The sequence below is a fragment of the Lissotriton helveticus genome, chromosome 1_2, assembly GCF_964261635.1.
Source record: "Lissotriton helveticus chromosome 1_2, aLisHel1.1, whole genome shotgun sequence".
In the NCBI taxonomy this organism is placed as follows: domain Eukaryota; kingdom Metazoa; phylum Chordata; class Amphibia; order Caudata; family Salamandridae; genus Lissotriton; species Lissotriton helveticus.
In genome coordinates, this window is record NC_136058.1 from 327,729,517 (window position 1) to 327,748,106 (window position 18,590).

Genomic DNA, 18,590 nt, shown 5'->3' on the forward strand with positions numbered 1-18,590 from the left:
GTTTCAAAACAATCATTGTATGTAGAGGCATTGGTCCTATGTACCACTGCCTATTCAAATAAAATAACAATGAAACAAATATCTGTTTTTTAAATGATCCAGTTTTCCTTTAATAAATAATATTAAGGACTACTTCTCCTGTTCCACAGTTTCAAGGTTGTACTTTCCGGAACAACTTAGTATGATCCGCTCACTCTTTCATGATGTACTGATATTTTGTCATTCTGATTGTTCTGTAAAGCTGGGGATATAGCTCAGTGGTAGAGCACTTAACTGCAGATCAAGAGGTCCCTGGTTCAAATCCTGGTGTCCCCTTACCCTATTTTGATTCTGTTGTTTGTAATTGGGACTTTCCGTCAATTCCATTTGGATCATCTTTGACAGAGTCAGTGTTCCCTTGGATATTGCACTTTAATGGCATTACAGTGTTTGCTTCTCAAAACCTGTGAGTAAATGCAGTTTTTAACACTCGGCTTGGTATTCCCTTTGGGAAATTTCTGAAACATCATTGATCAATTTTGGAATTCGGCTCTTCCTTTCACAGCACTAAACAAAGGGAATGGACTATGAAACCAATTGACAACTGTGTTATACTGTTTGGTGCTTTCTTGTATTGCACTGAAGAAATGGCGTATAAAACTTGGCAGCGAAGCAGTCAATCTATTTCTCATTTCACCTGTGTCTTCAGTCTTACATATATTCCACCTCTTCTCTGTGCATGCAAAGTATGTGTTTGTTTGAAGCACTTCATTTTTGTGCAACGTAGGAACTATTTAATTTCTCCTTAAAAAGCTCTGCCTACGTGCAAGATGTACGAACTATCATTGCAGTTGCAAGAAGGCTGGTCTGAAGAATCAGGCCATTTGCAAACGCAAAATGGCTTTTTCTGATGTATTAAATGGAAGGTATTCGAAAGGGGTGTTTGGGTGTACCTTCCAAATACCGAATTGTAGTGGTACATAGAAATGTTTTTCCACCATAATTTGGCCCAAAACAATCATACTTCATCACCATCTCCGTGATTGTGGTAACCAATCCTCAAATGATAAGGTGTCCCGTAAAAACCTCTTCCCCTTTAAGAATGTTTCAAAACAATCATTGTATGTAGAGGCATTGGTCCTATGTACCACTGCCTATTCAAATAAAATAATAATGAAACAAATACATCTGTTTTTTAAATGATCCAGTTTTCATTTAATAAATAATATTAAGGACTACTTCTCCTGTTCCACAGTTTCAAGGTTGTACTTTCTGGCACAACTTAGTATGATCCTCACACTCTTTCATGATGTACTGATATTTTGTCATTCTGATTTTACTGAAAAGCTGGGGATATAGCTCAGTGGTAGAGCATTTGACTGCAGATCAAGAGGTCCCTGGTTCAAATCCGAGTGTCCCCTCACCCTATTTTGATTCTGTTGTTTGTAATTTGGACTTTTTATCAATTCCATTTGGATCATCTTTGACAGAGTCAGTGTTCCCTTGGATATTGCACTTTAATGGCATTACAGTGTTTCCTGCTCAAAGCCTGTGAGTAAATGCAGTTTTTCACACTCGGCTTGGTATTCCCTTTGGGAAATTTCTGAAACATCATTGATCAATTTTGGAATTCGGCTCTTCCTTTCACAGCACTAAACAAAGGGAATGGACTATGAAACCAATTGGCAACTTTGTTATACTGTTTGGTGCTTTCTTGTATTGCACTGAAGAAATGGCGTATAAAACTTGGCAGCGAAGCAGTCAATCTATTTCTCATTTCACCTGTGTCTTCACTCTTACATATATTCCACCTCTTCTCTGTGCATGCAAAGTATGTGTTTGTTTGAAGCACTTCATTTTTGTGCAACTTAGGAACCATTTAATTTCTCCTTAAAAGCTCTGCCTACGTGCAAGATGTACAAACTATCATTGCAGTTGCAAGATGGCTGGTCTGAAGAATCAGGCCATTTGCAAATGCAAAATTGCTTTTTCTGATGTATTAAATGGAAGGTATTCGAAAGGGGTGTTTGGGTGTACCTTCCAAATACCGAATTGTAGTGGTACTTAGAAATGTTTTCCCACCATAATTTGGCCCAAAACAATCATACTTCATCACCATCTCAGTGATTGTGGTAACCAATCCTCAAATGATAAGGTGTCCCGTAAAAACTTCTTCCCCTTTAAGAATGTTTCAAAACAATCATTGTATGTAGAGGCATTGGTCCTATGTACCACTGCCTATTCAAATAAAATAATAATGAAACAAATACACCTGTTTTTTAAATGATCCAGTTTTCATTTAATAAATAATATTAGGGACTACTTCTCCTGTTCCACAGTTTCAAGGTTGTACTTTCTGGCACAACTTAGTATGATCCTCACACTCTTTCATGATGTACTGATATTTTGTCATTCTGATTTTACTGAAAAGCTGGGGATATAGCTCAGTGGTAGAGCATTTGACTGCAGATCAAGAGGTCCCTGGTTCAAATCCGGGTGTCCCCTCACCCTATTTTGATTCTGTTGTTTGTAATTTGGACTTTTTATCAATTCCATTTGGATCATCTTTGACAGAGTCAGTGTTCCCTTGGATATTGCACTTTAATAGCATTTCAGTGTTTCCTGCTCAAAGCCTGTGAGTAAATGCAGTTTTTCACACTCGGCTGGGTATTCCCTTTGGGAAATTTCTGAAACATCATTGATCAATTGTGGAATTCGGCTCTTCCTTTCACAGCACTAAACAAAGGGAATGGACTATGAAACCAATTGACAACTTTGTTATACTGTTTGGTGCTTTCTTGTATTGCACTGAAGAAATGGCGTATAAAACTTGGCAGCGAAGCAGTCAATCTATTTCTCATTTCACCTGTGTCTTCAGTCTTACATATATTCCACCTCTTCTCTGTGCATGCAAAGTATGTGTTTGTTTGAAGCACTTCATTTTTGTGCAACTTAGGAACTATTTAATTTCTCCTTAAAAGCTCTGCCTACGTGCAAGATGTACGAACTATCATTGCAGTTGCAAGAAGGCTGGTCTAAAGAATTAGGCCATTTGCAAACGCAAAATGGCTTTTTCTGATGTATTAAATGGAAGGTATTCGAAAGGGGTGTTTGGGTGTACCTTTCCAAATACCGAATTGTAGTGGTACATAGAATTGTTTTTCCACCATAATTTGGCCCAAAACAATCATACTTCATCACCATCTCCGTGATTGTGGTAACCAATCCTCAAATGATAAGGTGTCCCGTAAAAACCTCTTCCCCTTTAAGAATGTTTCAAAACAATCATTGTATGTCAAGGCATTGGTCCTATGTACCACTGCCTATTCAAATAAAATAATAATGAAACAAATAAATCTGTTTTTTAAATGATCCAGTTTTCCTTTAATAAATAATATTAAGGACTACTTCTCCTGTTCCACAGTTTCAAGGTTGTACTTTCTGGCACAACTTAGTATGATCCTCACACTCTTTCATGATGTACTGATATTTTGTCATTCTGATTTTTCTGAGAAGCTGGGGATATAGCTCAGTGGTAGAGCATTTGACTGCAGATCAAGAGGTCCCTGGTTCAAAACCGGGTGTCCCCTCACCCTATTTTGATTCTGTTGTTTGTAATTGGGACTTTCCATCAATTCCATTTGGATCATCTTTGACAGAGTCAGTGTTCCCTTGGATATTGCACTTTAATGGCATTACAGTGTTTGCTTCTCAAAACCTGTGAGTAAATGCAGTTTTTAACACTCGGCTTGGTATTCCCTTTGGGAAATTTCTGAAACATCATTGATCAATTTTGGAATTCGGCTCTTCCTTTCACAGCACTAAACAAAGGGAATGGACTATGAAACCAATTGGCAACTTTGTTATACTGTTTGGTGCTTTCTTGTATTGCACTGAAGAAATGGCGTATAAAACTTGGCAGCGAAGCAGTCAATCTATTTCATATTTCACCTGTGTCTTCACTCTTACATATATTCCACCTCTTCTCTGTGCATGCAAAGTATGTGTTTGTTTGAAGCACTTCATTTTTGTGCAACTTAGGAACCATTTAATTTCTCCTTAAAAGCTCTGCCTACGTGCAAGATGTACAAACTATCATTGCAGTTGCAAGAAGGCTGGTCTGAAGAATCAGGCCATTTGCAAATGCAAAATGGCTTTTTCTGATGTATTAAATGGAAGGTATTCGAAAGGGGTGTTTGGGTGTACCTTCCAAATACCGAATTGTAATGGTACTTAGAAATGTTTTTCCACCATAATTTGGCCCAAAACAATCATACTTCATCACCATCTCAGTGATTGTGGTAACCAATCCTCAAATGATAAGGTGTCCCGTAAAAACTTCTTCCCCTTTAAGAATGTTTCAAAACAATCATTGTATGTAGAGGCATTGGTCCTATGTACCACTGCCTATTCAAATAAACTAACAATGAAACAAATAAATCTGTTTTTTTAAATGATCCAGTTTTTCTTTAATAAATAATATTAAGGACTACTTCTCCTGTTCCACAGTTTCAAGGTTGTACTTTCTGGCACAACTTAGTATGATCCTCACACTCTTTCATGGTGTACTGATATTTTGTCATTCTGAGTTTGAATGAAAAGCCGGGGATATAGCTCAGTGGTAGAGCATTTGACTGCAAATCAAGAGGTCCATGGTTCAAATCCGGGCGTCCCCTCACCCTATTTTGATTCTGTTGTTTGTAATTGGGACTTTTCATCAATTCCATTTGGATCATCTTTGACAGAGTCAGTGTTCCCTTGGATATTGCACTTTAATAGCATTTCAGTGATTCCTGCTCAAAACCTGTGAGTAAATGCAGTTTTTAACACTCGGCTTGGTATTCCCTTTGGGAAATTTCTGAAACATCATTGATCAATTTTGGAATTCGGCTCTTCCTTTCACAGCACTAAACAAAGGGAATGGACTATGAAACCAATTGACAACTTTGTTATACTGTTTGGTGCTTTCTTGTATTGCACTGAAGAAATGGCGTATAAAACTTGGCAGCGAAGCAGTCAATCTATTTCTCATTTCACCTGTGTCTTCAGTCTTACATATATTCCACCTCTTCTCTGTGCATGCAAAGTATGTGTTTGTTTGAAGCACTTCATTTTTGTGCAACGTAGGAACTATTTAATTTCTCCTTAAAAGCTCTGCCTACGTGCAAGATGTACGAACTATCATTGCAGTTGCAAGAAGGCTGGTCTGAAGAATCAGGCCATTTGCAAACGCAAAATGGCTTTTTCTGATGTATTAAATGGAAGGTATTCGAAAGGGGTGTTTGGGTGTGCCTTTCAAATACCGAATTGTAGTGGTACGTAGAAATGTTTTTCCACCATAATTTGGCCCAAAACAATCATACTTCATCACCATCTCAGTGATTGTGGTAACCAATCCTCAAATGATAAGGTGTCCCGTAAAAACTTCTTCCCCTTTAAGAATGTTTCAAAACAATCATTGTATGTAGAGGCATTGGTCCTATGTACCACTGCCTATTCAAATAAAATAACAATGAAACAAATAAATCTGTTTTTTGAATGATCCAGTTTTCCTTTAATAAATAATATTAAGGACTAATTCTCCTGTTCCACAGTTTCAAGGTTGTACTTTCTGGCACAACTTAGTATGATCCTCACACTCTTTCATGATGTACCGATATTTTGTCATGCTGCTTTTACTGAAAAGCTGGGGATATAGCTCAGTGGTAGAGCATTTGACTGCAGATCAAGAGGTCCCTGGTTCAAATCCGGTTGTCTGCTCACCCTATTTTGATTCTGTTGTTTGTAATTGGGACATTCCATCAATTCCATTTGGATCATCTTTGACAGAGTCAGTGTTCCCTTGGATATTGCACTTTAATGGCATTACAGTGATTGCTTCTCAAAACCTGTGAGTAAATGCAGTTTTTAACACTCGGCTTGGTATTCCCTTTGGGAAATTTCTGAAACTTCATTTATCAATTTTGGAATTCGGCTCTTCCTTTCACAGCACTAAACAAAGGGAATGGACTATGAAACCAATTGACAACTTTGTTATACTCTTTGGTGCTTTCTTGTATTGCACTGAAGAAATGGCGTATAAAACTTGGAAGCGAAGCAGTCAATCTATTTCTCATTTCACCTGTGTCTTCAGTCTTATATATATTCCACCTCTTCTCTGTGCATGCAAAGTATGTGTTTGTTTGAAGCACTTCATTTTTGTGCAACGTAGGAACTATTTAATTTCTCCTTAAAAGCTCTGCCTACGTGCAAGATGTACGAACTATCATTGCAGTTGCGAGAAGGCTGGTCTGAAGAATCAGGCCATTTGCAAACGCAAAATGGCTTTTTCTGATGTATTAAATGGAAGGTATTCGAAAGGGGTGTTTGGGTGTACCTTCCAAATACCGAATTGTAGTGGTACGTAGAAATGTTTTTCCACCATAATTTGGCCCAAACAATCATACTTCATCACCATCTCAGTGATTGTGGTAACCAATCCTCAAATGATAAGGTGTCCCGTAAAAACCTCTTCCCCTTTAAGAATGTTTCAAAACAATCATTGTATGTAGAGGCATTGGTCCTATGTACCACTGCCTATTCAAATACAATAACAATGAAACAAATATCTGTTTTTTAAATGATCCAGTTTTCCTTTAATAAATAATATTAAGGACTACTTCTCCTGTTCCACAGTTTCAAGGTTGTACTTTCCGGAACAACTTAGTATGATCCTCTCACTCTTTCATCATGTACTGATATTTTGTCATTCTGATTGTTCCGTATAGCTGGGGATATAGCTCAGTGGTAGAGCATTTGACTGCAGATCAAGAGGTCCCTGGTTCAAATCCTGGTGTCCCCTCACCCTATTTTGATACTGTTGTTTGTAATTAGGACTTTCCATCAATTCCATTTGGATCATCTTTGACAGAGTCAGTGTTCCCTTGGATATTGCACTTTAATGGCATTGCAGTGTTTGCTTCTCAAAACCTGTGAGTAAGTGCAGTTTTTAACACTCGGCTTGGTATTCCCTTTGGGAAATTTCTGAAACATCATTGATCAATTTTGGAATTCGGCTCTTCCTTTCACAGCACTAAACAAAGGGAATGGACTATGAAACCAATTGACAACTTTGTTATACTGTTTGGTGCTTTCTTGTATTGCACTGAAGAAATGGCGTATAAAACTTGGCAGCGAAGCAGTCAATCTATTTCTCATTTCACCTGTGTCTTCAGTCTTACATATATTCCACCTCTTCTCTGTGCATGCAAAGTATGTGTTTGTTTGAAGCACTTCATTTTTGTGCAACGTAGGAACTATTTAATTTCTCCTTAAAAGCTCTGCCTACGTGCAAGATGTACGAACTATCATTGCAGTTGCGAGAAGGCTGGTCTGAAGAATCAGGCCATTTGCAAACGCAAAATGGCTTTTTCTGATGTATTAAATGGAAGGTATTCGAAAGGGGTGTTTGGGTGTACCTTCCAAATACCGAATTGTAGTGGTACGTAGAAATGTTTTTCCACCATAATTTGGCCCAAAACAATCATACTTCATCACCATCTCAGTGATTGTGGTAACCAATCCTCAAATGATAAGGTGTCCCGTAAAAACCTCTTCCCCTTTAAGAATGTTTCAAAACAATCATTGTATGTAGAGGCATTGGTCCTATGTACCACTGCCTATTCAAATACAATAACAATGAAACAAATATCTGTTTTTTAAATGATCCAGTTTTCCTTTAATAAATAATATTAAGGACTACTTCTCCTGTTCCACAGTTTCAAGGTTGTACTTTCCGGAACAACTTAGTATGATCCTCTCACTCTTTCATCATGTACTGATATTTTGTCATTCTGATTGTTCCGTATAGCTGGGGATATAGCTCAGTGGTAGAGCATTTGACTGCAGATCAAGAGGTCCCTGGTTCAAATCCTGGTGTCCCCTCACCCTATTTTGATACTGTTGTTTGTAATTAGGACTTTCCATCAATTCCATTTGGATCATCTTTGACAGAGTCAGTGTTCCCTTGGATATTGCACTTTAATGGCATTGCAGTGTTTGCTTCTCAAAACCTGTGAGTAAGTGCAGTTTTTAACACTCGGCTTGGTATTCCCTTTGGGAAATTTCTGAAACATCATTGATCAATTTTGGAATTCGGCTCTTCCTTTCACAGCACTAAACAAAGGGAATGGACTATGAAACCAATTGACAACTTTGTTATACTGTTTGGTGCTTTCTTGTATTGCACTGAAGAAATGGCGTATAAAACTTGGCAGCGAAGCAGTCAATCTATTTCTCATTTCACCTGTGTCTTCAGTCTTACATATATTCCACCTCTTCTCTGTGCATGCAAAGTATGTGTTTGTTTGAAGCACTTCATTTTTGTGCAACGTAGGAACTATTTAATTTCTCCTTAAAAGCTCTGCATACGTGCAAGATGTACGAACTATCATTGTAGTTGCAAGAAGGCTGTTCTGAAGAATCAGGCCATTTGCAAACGCAAAATGGCTTTTTCTGATGTATTAAATGGAAGGTATTCGAAAGGGGTGTTTGGGTGTACCTTACAAACACCGAATTGTAGTGGTACGTAGAAATGTTTTTCCACCATAATTTGGCCCAAAACAACCATACTTCATCACCATCTCAGTGATTGTGGTAACCAATCCTCAAATGATAAGGTGTCCCATAAAAACCTCTTCCCCTTTAAGAATGTTTCAAAACAATCATTGTATGTAGAGGCATTGGTCCTATGTACCACTGCCTATTCAAATAAAATAACAATGAAACAAATAAATCTGTTTTTTTAAATGATCCAGTTTTCCTTTAATAAATAATATTAAGGACTACTTCTCCTGTTCCACAGTTTCAAGGTTGTACTTTCTGGCACAACTTAGTATGATCCTCACACTCTTTCATGATCTACTGATATTTTGTCATTCTGATTTTACTGAAAAGCTGGGGATATAGCTCAGTGGTAGAGCATTTGACTGCAGATCAAGAGGTCCCTGGTTCAAATCCTGGTGTCCCCTCACCCTATTTTGATTCTGCTGTTTGTAATTGGGACTTTCCATCAATTCCATTTGGATCATCTTTGACAGAGTCAGTGTTCCCTTGGATATTGCACTTTAATGGCATTACAGTGTTTGCTTCTCAAAACCTGTGAGTAAATGCAGTTTTTAACACTCGGCTTGTTATTCCCTATGGAAAATTTCTGAAACATCATTGATCAATTTTGGAATTCGGCTCTTCCTTTCACAGCACTAAACAAAGGGAATGGACTATGAAACCAATTGACAACTTTGTTATACTGTTTGTTGCTTTCTTGTATTGCACTAAAGAAATGGCGTATAAAACTTGGCAGCGAAGCAGTCAATCTATTTCTCATTTCACCTGAGTCTTCAGTCTTACATATATTCCACCTCTTCTCTGTGCATGCAAAGTATGTGTTTGTTTGAAGCACTTCATTTTTGTGCAACGTAGGAACTATTTAATTTCTCCTTAAAAGCTCTGCCTACGTGCAAGATGTACGAACTATCATTGCAGTTGAAAGAAGGCTGGTCTGAAGAATTATGCCATTTGCAAACGCAAAATGGCTTTTTCTGATGTATTAAATGGAAGGTATTCGAAAGGGGTGTTTGGGTGTACCTTCCAAATACCGAATTGTAGTGGTACGTAGAAATGTTTTTCCACCATAATTTGGCCCAAAACAATCATACTTCATCACCATCTAAGTGATTGTGGTAACCAATCCTCAAATGATTAGGTGTCCCGTAAAAACCTCTTCCCCTTCAAGAATGTTTCAAAACAATCATTGTATGTAGAGGCATTGGTCCTATGTACCACTGCCTATTCAAATAAAATAACAATGAAACAAATATCTGTTTTTTAAATGATCCAGTTTTCCTTTAATAAATAATATTAAGGACTACTTCTCCTGTTCCACAGTTTCAAGGTTGTACTTTCCGGAACAACTTAGTATGATCCGCTCACTCTTTCATGATGTACTGATATTTTGTCATTCTGATTGTTCTGTAAAGCTGGGGATATAGCTCAGTGGTAGAGCACTTAACTGCAGATCAAGAGGTCCCTGGTTCAAATCCTGGTGTCCCCTTACCCTATTTTGATTCTGTTGTTTGTAATTGGGACTTTCCGTCAATTCCATTTGGATCATCTTTGACAGAGTCAGTGTTCCCTTGGATATTGCACTTTAATGGCATTACAGTGTTTGCTTCTCAAAACCTGTGAGTAAATGCAGTTTTTAACACTCGGCTTGGTATTCCCTTTGGGAAATTTCTGAAACATCATTGATCAATTTTGGAATTCGGCTCTTCCTTTCACAGCACTAAACAAAGGGAATGGACTATGAAACCAATTGACAACTGTGTTATACTGTTTGGTGCTTTCTTGTATTGCACTGAAGAAATGGCGTATAAAACTTGGCAGCGAAGCAGTCAATCTATTTCTCATTTCACCTGTGTCTTCAGTCTTACATATATTCCACCTCTTCTCTGTGCATGCAAAGTATGTGTTTGTTTGAAGCACTTCATTTTTGTGCAACGTAGGAACTATTTAATTTCTCCTTAAAAAGCTCTGCCTACGTGCAAGATGTACGAACTATCATTGCAGTTGCAAGAAGGCTGATCTGAAGAATCAGGCCATTTGCAAACGCAAAATGGCTTTTTCTGATGTATTAAATGGAAGGTATTCGAAAGGGGTGTTTGGGTGTACCTTCCAAATACCGAATTGTAGTGGTACATAGAAATGTTTTTCCACCATAATTTGGCCCAAAACAATCATACTTCATCACCATCTCCGTGATTGTGGTAACCAATCCTCAAATGATAAGGTGTCCCGTAAAAACCTCTTCCCCTTTAAGAATGTTTCAAAACAATCATTGTATGTAGAGGCATTGGTCCTATGTACCACTGCCTATTCAAATAAAATAATAATGAAACAAATACATCTGTTTTTTAAATGATCCAGTTTTCATTTAATAAATAATATTAAGGACTACTTCTCCTGTTCCACAGTTTCAAGGTTGTACTTTCTGGCACAACTTAGTATGATCCTCACACTCTTTCATGATGTACTGATATTTTGTCATTCTGATTTTACTGAAAAGCTGGTGATATAGCTCAGTGGTAGAGCATTTGACTGCAGATCAAGAGGTCCCTGGTTCAAATCCGAGTGTCCCCTCACCCTATTTTGATTCTGTTGTTTGTAATTTGGACTTTTTATCAATTCCATTTGGATCATCTTTGACAGAGTCAGTGTTCCCTTGGATATTGCACTTTAATGGCATTACAGTGTTTCCTGCTCAAAGCCTGTGAGTAAATGCAGTTTTTCACACTCGGCTTGGTATTCCCTTTGGGAAATTTCTGAAACATCATTGATCAATTTTGGAATTCGGCTCTTCCTTTCACAGCACTAAACAAAGGGAATGGACTATGAAACCAATTGGCAACTTTGTTATACTGTTTGGTGCTTTCTTGTATTGCACTGAAGAAATGGCGTATAAAACTTGGCAGCGAAGCAGTCAATCTATTTCTCATTTCACCTGTGTCTTCACTCTTACATATATTCCACCTCTTCTCTGTGCATGCAAAGTATGTGTTTGTTTGAAGCACTTCATTTTTGTGCAACTTAGGAACCATTTAATTTCTCCTTAAAAGCTCTGCCTACGTGCAAGATGTACAAACTATCATTGCAGTTGCAAGAAGGCTGGTCTGAAGAATCAGGCCATTTGCAAATGCAAAATGGCTTTTTCTGATGTATTAAATGGAAGGTATTCGAAAGGGGTGTTTGGGTGTACCTTCCAAATACCGAATTGTAGTGGTACTTAGAAATGTTTTCCCACCATAATTTGGCCCAAAACAATCATACTTCATCACCATCTCAGTGATTGTGGTAACCAATCCTCAAATGATAAGGTGTCCCGTAAAAACTTCTTCCCCTTTAAGAATGTTTCAAAACAATCATTGTATGTAGAGGCATTGGTCCTATGTACCACTGCCTATTCAAATAAAATAATAATGAAACAAATACACCTGTTTTTTAAATGATCCAGTTTTCATTTAATAAATAATATTAGGGACTACTTCTCCTGTTCCACAGTTTCAAGGTTGTACTTTCTGGCACAACTTAGTATGATCCTCACACTCTTTCATGATGTACTGATATTTTGTCATTCTGATTTTACTGAAAAGCTGGGGATATAGCTCAGTGGTAGAGCATTTGACTGCAGATCAAGAGGTCCCTGGTTCAAATCCGGGTGTCCCATCACCCTATTTTGATTCTGTTGTTTGTAATTTGGACTTTTTATCAATTCCATTTGGATCATCTTTGACAGAGTCAGTGTTCCCTTGGATATTGCACTTTAATAGCATTTCAGTGTTTCCTGCTCAAAGCCTGTGAGTAAATGCAGTTTTTCACACTCGGCTGGGTATTCCCTTTGGGAAATTTCTGAAACATCATTGATCAATTGTGGAATTCGGCTCTTCCTTTCACAGCACTAAACAAAGGGAATGGACTATGAAACCAATTGACAACTTTGTTATACTGTTTGGTGCTTTCTTGTATTGCACTGAAGAAATGGCGTATAAAACTTGGCAGCGAAGCAGTCAATCTATTTCTCATTTCACCTGTGTCTTCAGTCTTACATATATTCCACCTCTTCTCTGTGCATGCAAAGTATGTGTTTGTTTGAAGCACTTCATTTTTGTGCAACTTAGGAACTATTTAATTTCTCCTTAAAAGCTCTGCCTACGTGCAAGATGTACGAACTATCATTGCAGTTGCAAGAAGGCTGGTCTGAAGAATCAGGCCATTTGCAAACGCAAAATGGCTTTTTCTGATGTATTAAATGGAAGGTATTCGAAAGGGGTGTTTGGGTGTACCTTTCCAAATACCGAATTGTAGTGGTACATAGAATTGTTTTTCCACCATAATTTGGCCCAAAACAATCATACTTCATCACCATCTCCGTGATTGTGGTAACCAATCCTCAAATGATAAGGTGTCCCGTAAAAACCTCTTCCCCTTTAAGAATGTTTCAAAACAATCATTGTATGTCAAGGCATTGGTCCTATGTACCACTGCCTATTCAAATAAAATAATAATGAAACAAATAAATCTGTTTTTTAAATGATCCAGTTTTCCTTTAATAAATAATATTAAGGACTACTTCTCCTGTTCCACAGTTTCAAGGTTGTACTTTCTGGCACAACTTAGTATGATCCTCACACTCTTTCATGATGTACTGATATTTTGTCATTCTGATTTTTCTGAGAAGCTGGGGATATAGCTCAGTGGTAGAGCATTTGACTGCAGATCAAGAGGTCCCTGTTTCAAAACCGGGTGTCCCCTCACCCTATTTTGATTCTGTTGTTTGTAATTGGGACTTTCCATCAATTCCATTTGGATCATCTTTGACAGAGTCAGTGTTCCCTTGGATATTGCACTTTAATGGCATTACAGTGTTTGCTTCTCAAAACCTGTGAGTAAATGCAGTTTTTAACACTCGGCTTGGTATTCCCTTTGGGAAATTTCTGAAACATCATTGATCAATTTTGGAATTCGGCTCTTCCTTTCACAGCACTAAACAAAGGGAATGGACTATGAAACCAATTGGCAACTTTGTTATACTGTTTGGTGCTTTCTTGTATTGCACTGAAGAAATGGCGTATAAAACTTGGCAGCGAAGCAGTCAATCTATTTCATATTTCACCTGTGTCTTCACTCTTACATATATTCCACCTCTTCTCTGTGCATGCAAAGTATGTGTTTGTTTGAAGCACTTCATTTTTGTGCAACGTAGGAACTATTTAATTTCTCCTTAAAAGCTCTGCCTACGTGCAAGATGTACGAACTATCATTGCAGTTGCGAGAAGGCTGGTCTGAAGAATCAGGCCATTTGCAAACGCAAAATGGCTTTTTCTGATGTATTAAATGGAAGGTATTCGAAAGGGGTGTTTGGGTGTACCTTCCAAATACCGAATTGTAGTGGTACGTAGAAATGTTTTTCCACCATAATTTGGCCCAAAACAATCATACTTCATCACCATCTCAGTGATTGTGGTAACCAATCCTCAAATGATAAGGTGTCCCGTAAAAACCTCTTCCCCTTTAAGAATGTTTCAAAACAATCATTGTATGTAGAGGCATTGGTCCTATGTACCACTGCCTATTCAAATACAATAACAATGAAACAAATATCTGTTTTTTAAATGATCCAGTTTTCCTTTAATAAATAATATTAAGGACTACTTCTCCTGTTCCACAGTTTCAAGGTTGTACTTTCCGGAACAACTTAGTATGATCCTCTCACTCTTTCATCATGTACTGATATTTTGTCATTCTGATTGTTCCGTATAGCTGGGGATATAGCTCAGTGGTAGAGCATTTGACTGCAGATCAAGAGGTCCCTGGTTCAAATCCTGGTGTCCCCTCACCCTATTTTGATACTGTTGTTTGTAATTAGGACTTTCCATCAATTCCATTTGGATCATCTTTGACAGAGTCAGTGTTCCCTTGGATATTGCACTTTAATGGCATTGCAGTGTTTGCTTCTCAAAACCTGTGAGTAAGTGCAGTTTTTAACACTCGGTTTGGTATTCCCTTTGGAAATTTCTGAAACATCATTGATCAATTTTGGAATTCGGCTCTTCCTTTCACAGCACTAAACAAAGGGAATGGACTATGAAACCAATTGACAACTTTGTTATACTGTTTGGTGCTTTCTTGTATTGCACTGAAGAAATGGCGTATAAAACTTGGCAGCGAAGCAGTCAATCTATTTCTCATTTCACCTGTGTCTTCAGTCTTACATATATTCCACCTCTTCTCTGTGCATGCAAAGTATGTGTTTGTTTGAAGCACTTCATTTTTGTGCAACGTAGGAACTATTTAATTTCTCCTTAAAAGCTCTGCATACGTGCAAGATGTACGAACTATCATTGTAGTTGCAAGAAGGCTGTTCTGAAGAATCAGGCCATTTGCAAACGCAAAATGGCTTTTTCTGATGTATTAAATGGAAGGTATTCGAAAGGGGTGTTTGGGTGTACCTTCCAAACACCGAATTGTAGTGGTACGTAGAAATGTTTTTCCACCATAATTTGGCCCAAAACAACCATACTTCATCACCATCTCAGTGATTGTGGTAACCAATCCTCAAATGATAAGGTGTCCCATAAAAACCTCTTCCCCTTTAAGAATGTTTCAAAACAATCATTGTATGTAGAGGCATTGGTCCTATGTACCACTGCCTATTCAAATAAAATAACAATGAAACAAATAAATCTGTTTTTTTAAATGATCCAGTTTTCCTTTAATAAATAATATTAAGGACTACTTCTCCTGTTCCACAGTTTCAAGGTTGTACTTTCTGGCACAACTTAGTATGATCCTCACACTCTTTCATGATCTACTGATATTTTGTCATTCTGATTTTACTGAAAAGCTGGGGATATAGCTCAGTGGTAGAGCATTTGACTGCAGATCAAGAGGTCCCTGGTTCAAATCCTGGTGTCCCCTCACCCTATTTTGATTCTGCTGTTTGTAATTGGGACTTTCCATCAATTCCATTTGGATCATCTTTGACAGAGTCAGTGTTCCCTTGGATATTGCACTTTAATGGCATTACAGTGTTTGCTTCTCAAAACCTGTGAGTAAATGCAGTTTTTAACACTCGGCTTGTTATTCCCTATGGAAAATTTCTGAAACATCATTGATCAATTTTGGAATTCGGCTCTTCCTTTCACAGCACTAAACAAAGGGAATGGACTATGAAACCAATTGACAACTTTGTTATACTGTTTGTTGCTTTCTTGTATTGCACTAAAGAAATGGCGTATAAAACTTGGCAGCGAAGCAGTCAATCTATTTCTCATTTCACCTGAGTCTTCAGTCTTACATATATTCCACCTCTTCTCTGTGCATGCAAAGTATGTGTTTGTTTGAAGCACTTCATTTTTGTGCAACGTAGGAACTATTTAATTTCTCCTTAAAAGCTCTGCCTACGTGCAAGATGTACGAACTATCATTGCAGTTGAAAGAAGGCTGGTCTGAAGAATTATGCCATTTGCAAACGCAAAATGGCTTTTTCTGATGTATTAAATGGAAGGTATTCGAAAGGGGTGTTTGGGTGTACCTTCCAAATACCGAATTGTAGTGGTACGTAGAAATGTTTTTCCACCATAATTTGGCCCAAAACAATCATACTTCATCACCATCTAAGTGATTGTGGTAACCAATCCTCAAATGATTAGGTGTCCCGTAAAAACCTCTTCCCCTTCAAGAATGTTTCAAAACAATCATTGTATGTAGAGGCATTGGTCCTATGTACCACTGCCTATTCAAATAAAATAACAATGAAACAAATATCTGTTTTTTAAATGATCCAGTTTTCCTTTAATAAATAATATTAAGGACTACTTCTCCTGTTCCACAGTTTCAAGGTTGTACTTTCCGGAACAACTTAGTATGATCCGCTCACTCTTTCATGATGTACTGATATTTTGTCATTCTGATTGTTCTGTAAAGCTGGGGATATAGCTCAGTGGTAGAGCACTTGACTGCAGATCAAGAGGTCCCTGGTTCAAATCCTGGTGTCCCCTTACCCTATTTTGATTCTGTTGTTTGTAATTGGGACTTTCCGTCAATTCCATTTGGATCATCTTTGACAGATTCAGTGTTCCCTTGGATATTGCACTTTAATAGCATTTCAGTGTTTCCTGCTCAAAGCCTGTGAGTAAATGCAGTTTTTCACACTCGGCTTGGTTTTCCCTTTGGGAAATTTCTGAAACATCATTGATCAATTGTGGAATTCGGCTCTTCCTTTCACAGCACTAAACAAAGGGAATGGACTATGAAACCAATTGACAACTTTGTTATACTGTTTGGTGCTTTCTTGTATTGCACTGAAGAAATGGCGTATAAAACTTGGCAGCGAAGCAGTCAAGCTATTTCTTATTTCACCTGTGTCTTCAGTCTTACATATATTCCACCTCTTCTCTGTGCATGCAAAGTATGTGTTTGTTTGAAGCACTTCATTTTTGTGCAACTTAGGAACTATTTAATTTCTCCTTAAAAGCTCTGCCTACGTGCAAGATGTACGAACTATCATTGCAGTTGCAAGAAGGCTGGTCTGAAGAATCAGGCCATTTGCAAACGCAAAATGGCTTTTTCTGATGTATTAAATGGAAGGTATTCGAAAGGGGTGTTTGGGTGTACCTTTCCAAATACCGAATTGTAGTGGTACATAGAATTGTTTTTCCACCATAATTTGGCCCAAAACAATCATACTTCATCACCATCTCCGTGATTGTGGTAACCAATCCTCAAATGATAAGGTGTCCCGTAAAAACCTCTTCCCCTTTAAGAATGTTTCAAAACAATAATTGTATGTAAAGGCATTGGTCCTATGTACCACTGCCTATTCAAATAAAATAATAATGAAACAAATAAATCTGTTTTTTAAATGATCCAGTTTTCCTTTAATAAATAATATTAAGGACTACTTCTCCTGTTCCACAGTTTCAAGGTTGTACTTTCTGGCACAACTTAGTATGATCCTCACACTCTTTCATGATGTACTGATATTTTGTCATTCTGATTTTTCTGAAAAGCTGGGGATATAGCTCAGTGGTAGAGCATTTGACTGCAGATCAAGAGGTCCCTGGTTCAAAACCGGGTGTCCCCTCACCCTATTTTGATTCTGTTGTTTGTAATTGGGACTTTCCATCAATTCCATTTGGATCATCTTTGACAGAGTCAGTGTTCCCTTGGATATTGCACTTTAATGGCATTACAGTGTTTGCTTCTCAAAACCTGTGAGTAAATGCAGTTTTTAACACTCGGCTTGGTATTCCCTTTGGGAAATTTCTGAAACATCATTGATCAATTTTGGAATTCGGCTCTTCCTTTCACAGCACTAAACAAAGGGAATGGACTATGAAACCAATTGGCAACTTTGTTATACTGTTTGGTGCTTTCTTGTATTGCACTGAAGAAATGGCGTATAAAACTTGGCAGCGAAGCAGTCAATCTATTTCTCATTTCACCTGTGTCTTCACTCTTACATATATTCCACCTCTTCTCTGTGCATGCAAAGTATGTGTTTGTTTAAAGCACTTCATTTTTGTGCAACTTAGGAACCATTTAATTTCTCCTTAAAAGCTCTGCCTACGTGCAAGATGTACAAACTATCATTGCAGTTGCAAGAAGGCTGGTCTGAAGAATCAGGCCATTTGCAAATGCAAAATGGCTTTTTCTGATGTATTAAATGGAAGGTATTCGAAAGGGGTGTTTGGGTGTACCTTCCAAATACCGAATTGTAGTGGTACGTAGAAATGTTTCTCCACAATAATTTGGCCCAAAACAATCATACTTCATCACCATCTCTGTGATTGTGGTAACCAATCCTCAAATGATTAGGTGTCCCGTAAAAATCTCTTCCCCTTTAAGAATGTTTCAAAACAATCGTTGTATGTAGAGGCATTGGTCCTATGTACCACTGCCTATTCAAATCAAATAACAATGAAACAAATGCATCTGTTTTTTAAATGATCCAGTTTTCCTTTAATAAATAATATTAAGGACTACTTCTCCTGTTCCACAGTTTCAAGGCTGTACTT

General features: G+C 37.7%; 11 non-coding genes across 11 annotated transcripts; all 11 read left to right on the top strand.

The window, feature by feature from the left end:
* Positions 1-1,328: 1,328 nt before the first annotated feature.
* TRNAC-GCA (transfer RNA cysteine (anticodon GCA)) lies at positions 1,329-1,400 on the top strand. Its single transcript has one exon. It is a non-coding gene; the product is annotated as a tRNA-Cys (tRNA).
* A 1,012-nt stretch (positions 1,401-2,412) lies between these two features.
* On the top strand, positions 2,413-2,484 carry TRNAC-GCA (transfer RNA cysteine (anticodon GCA)). Its single transcript has one exon. It is a non-coding gene; the product is annotated as a tRNA-Cys (tRNA).
* Positions 2,485-3,497: 1,013 nt separating this feature from the next.
* On the top strand, positions 3,498-3,569 carry TRNAC-GCA (transfer RNA cysteine (anticodon GCA)). The gene has a single exon. It is a non-coding gene; the product is annotated as a tRNA-Cys (tRNA).
* A 3,179-nt stretch (positions 3,570-6,748) lies between these two features.
* Positions 6,749-6,820, top strand: TRNAC-GCA (transfer RNA cysteine (anticodon GCA)). Its single transcript has one exon. It is a non-coding gene; the product is annotated as a tRNA-Cys (tRNA).
* Positions 6,821-7,830: 1,010 nt separating this feature from the next.
* On the top strand, positions 7,831-7,902 carry TRNAC-GCA (transfer RNA cysteine (anticodon GCA)). Its single transcript has one exon. It is a non-coding gene; the product is annotated as a tRNA-Cys (tRNA).
* Positions 7,903-8,915: 1,013 nt separating this feature from the next.
* Positions 8,916-8,987, top strand: TRNAC-GCA (transfer RNA cysteine (anticodon GCA)). The gene has a single exon. It is a non-coding gene; the product is annotated as a tRNA-Cys (tRNA).
* Positions 8,988-12,166: 3,179 nt separating this feature from the next.
* TRNAC-GCA (transfer RNA cysteine (anticodon GCA)) lies at positions 12,167-12,240 on the top strand. Its single transcript has one exon. It is a non-coding gene; the product is annotated as a tRNA-Cys (tRNA).
* A 2,093-nt stretch (positions 12,241-14,333) lies between these two features.
* On the top strand, positions 14,334-14,405 carry TRNAC-GCA (transfer RNA cysteine (anticodon GCA)). The gene has a single exon. It is a non-coding gene; the product is annotated as a tRNA-Cys (tRNA).
* Positions 14,406-15,417: 1,012 nt separating this feature from the next.
* On the top strand, positions 15,418-15,489 carry TRNAC-GCA (transfer RNA cysteine (anticodon GCA)). Its single transcript has one exon. It is a non-coding gene; the product is annotated as a tRNA-Cys (tRNA).
* A 1,010-nt stretch (positions 15,490-16,499) lies between these two features.
* TRNAC-GCA (transfer RNA cysteine (anticodon GCA)) lies at positions 16,500-16,571 on the top strand. Its single transcript has one exon. It is a non-coding gene; the product is annotated as a tRNA-Cys (tRNA).
* Positions 16,572-17,584: 1,013 nt separating this feature from the next.
* On the top strand, positions 17,585-17,656 carry TRNAC-GCA (transfer RNA cysteine (anticodon GCA)). Its single transcript has one exon. It is a non-coding gene; the product is annotated as a tRNA-Cys (tRNA).
* Positions 17,657-18,590: the final 934 nt, after the last annotated feature.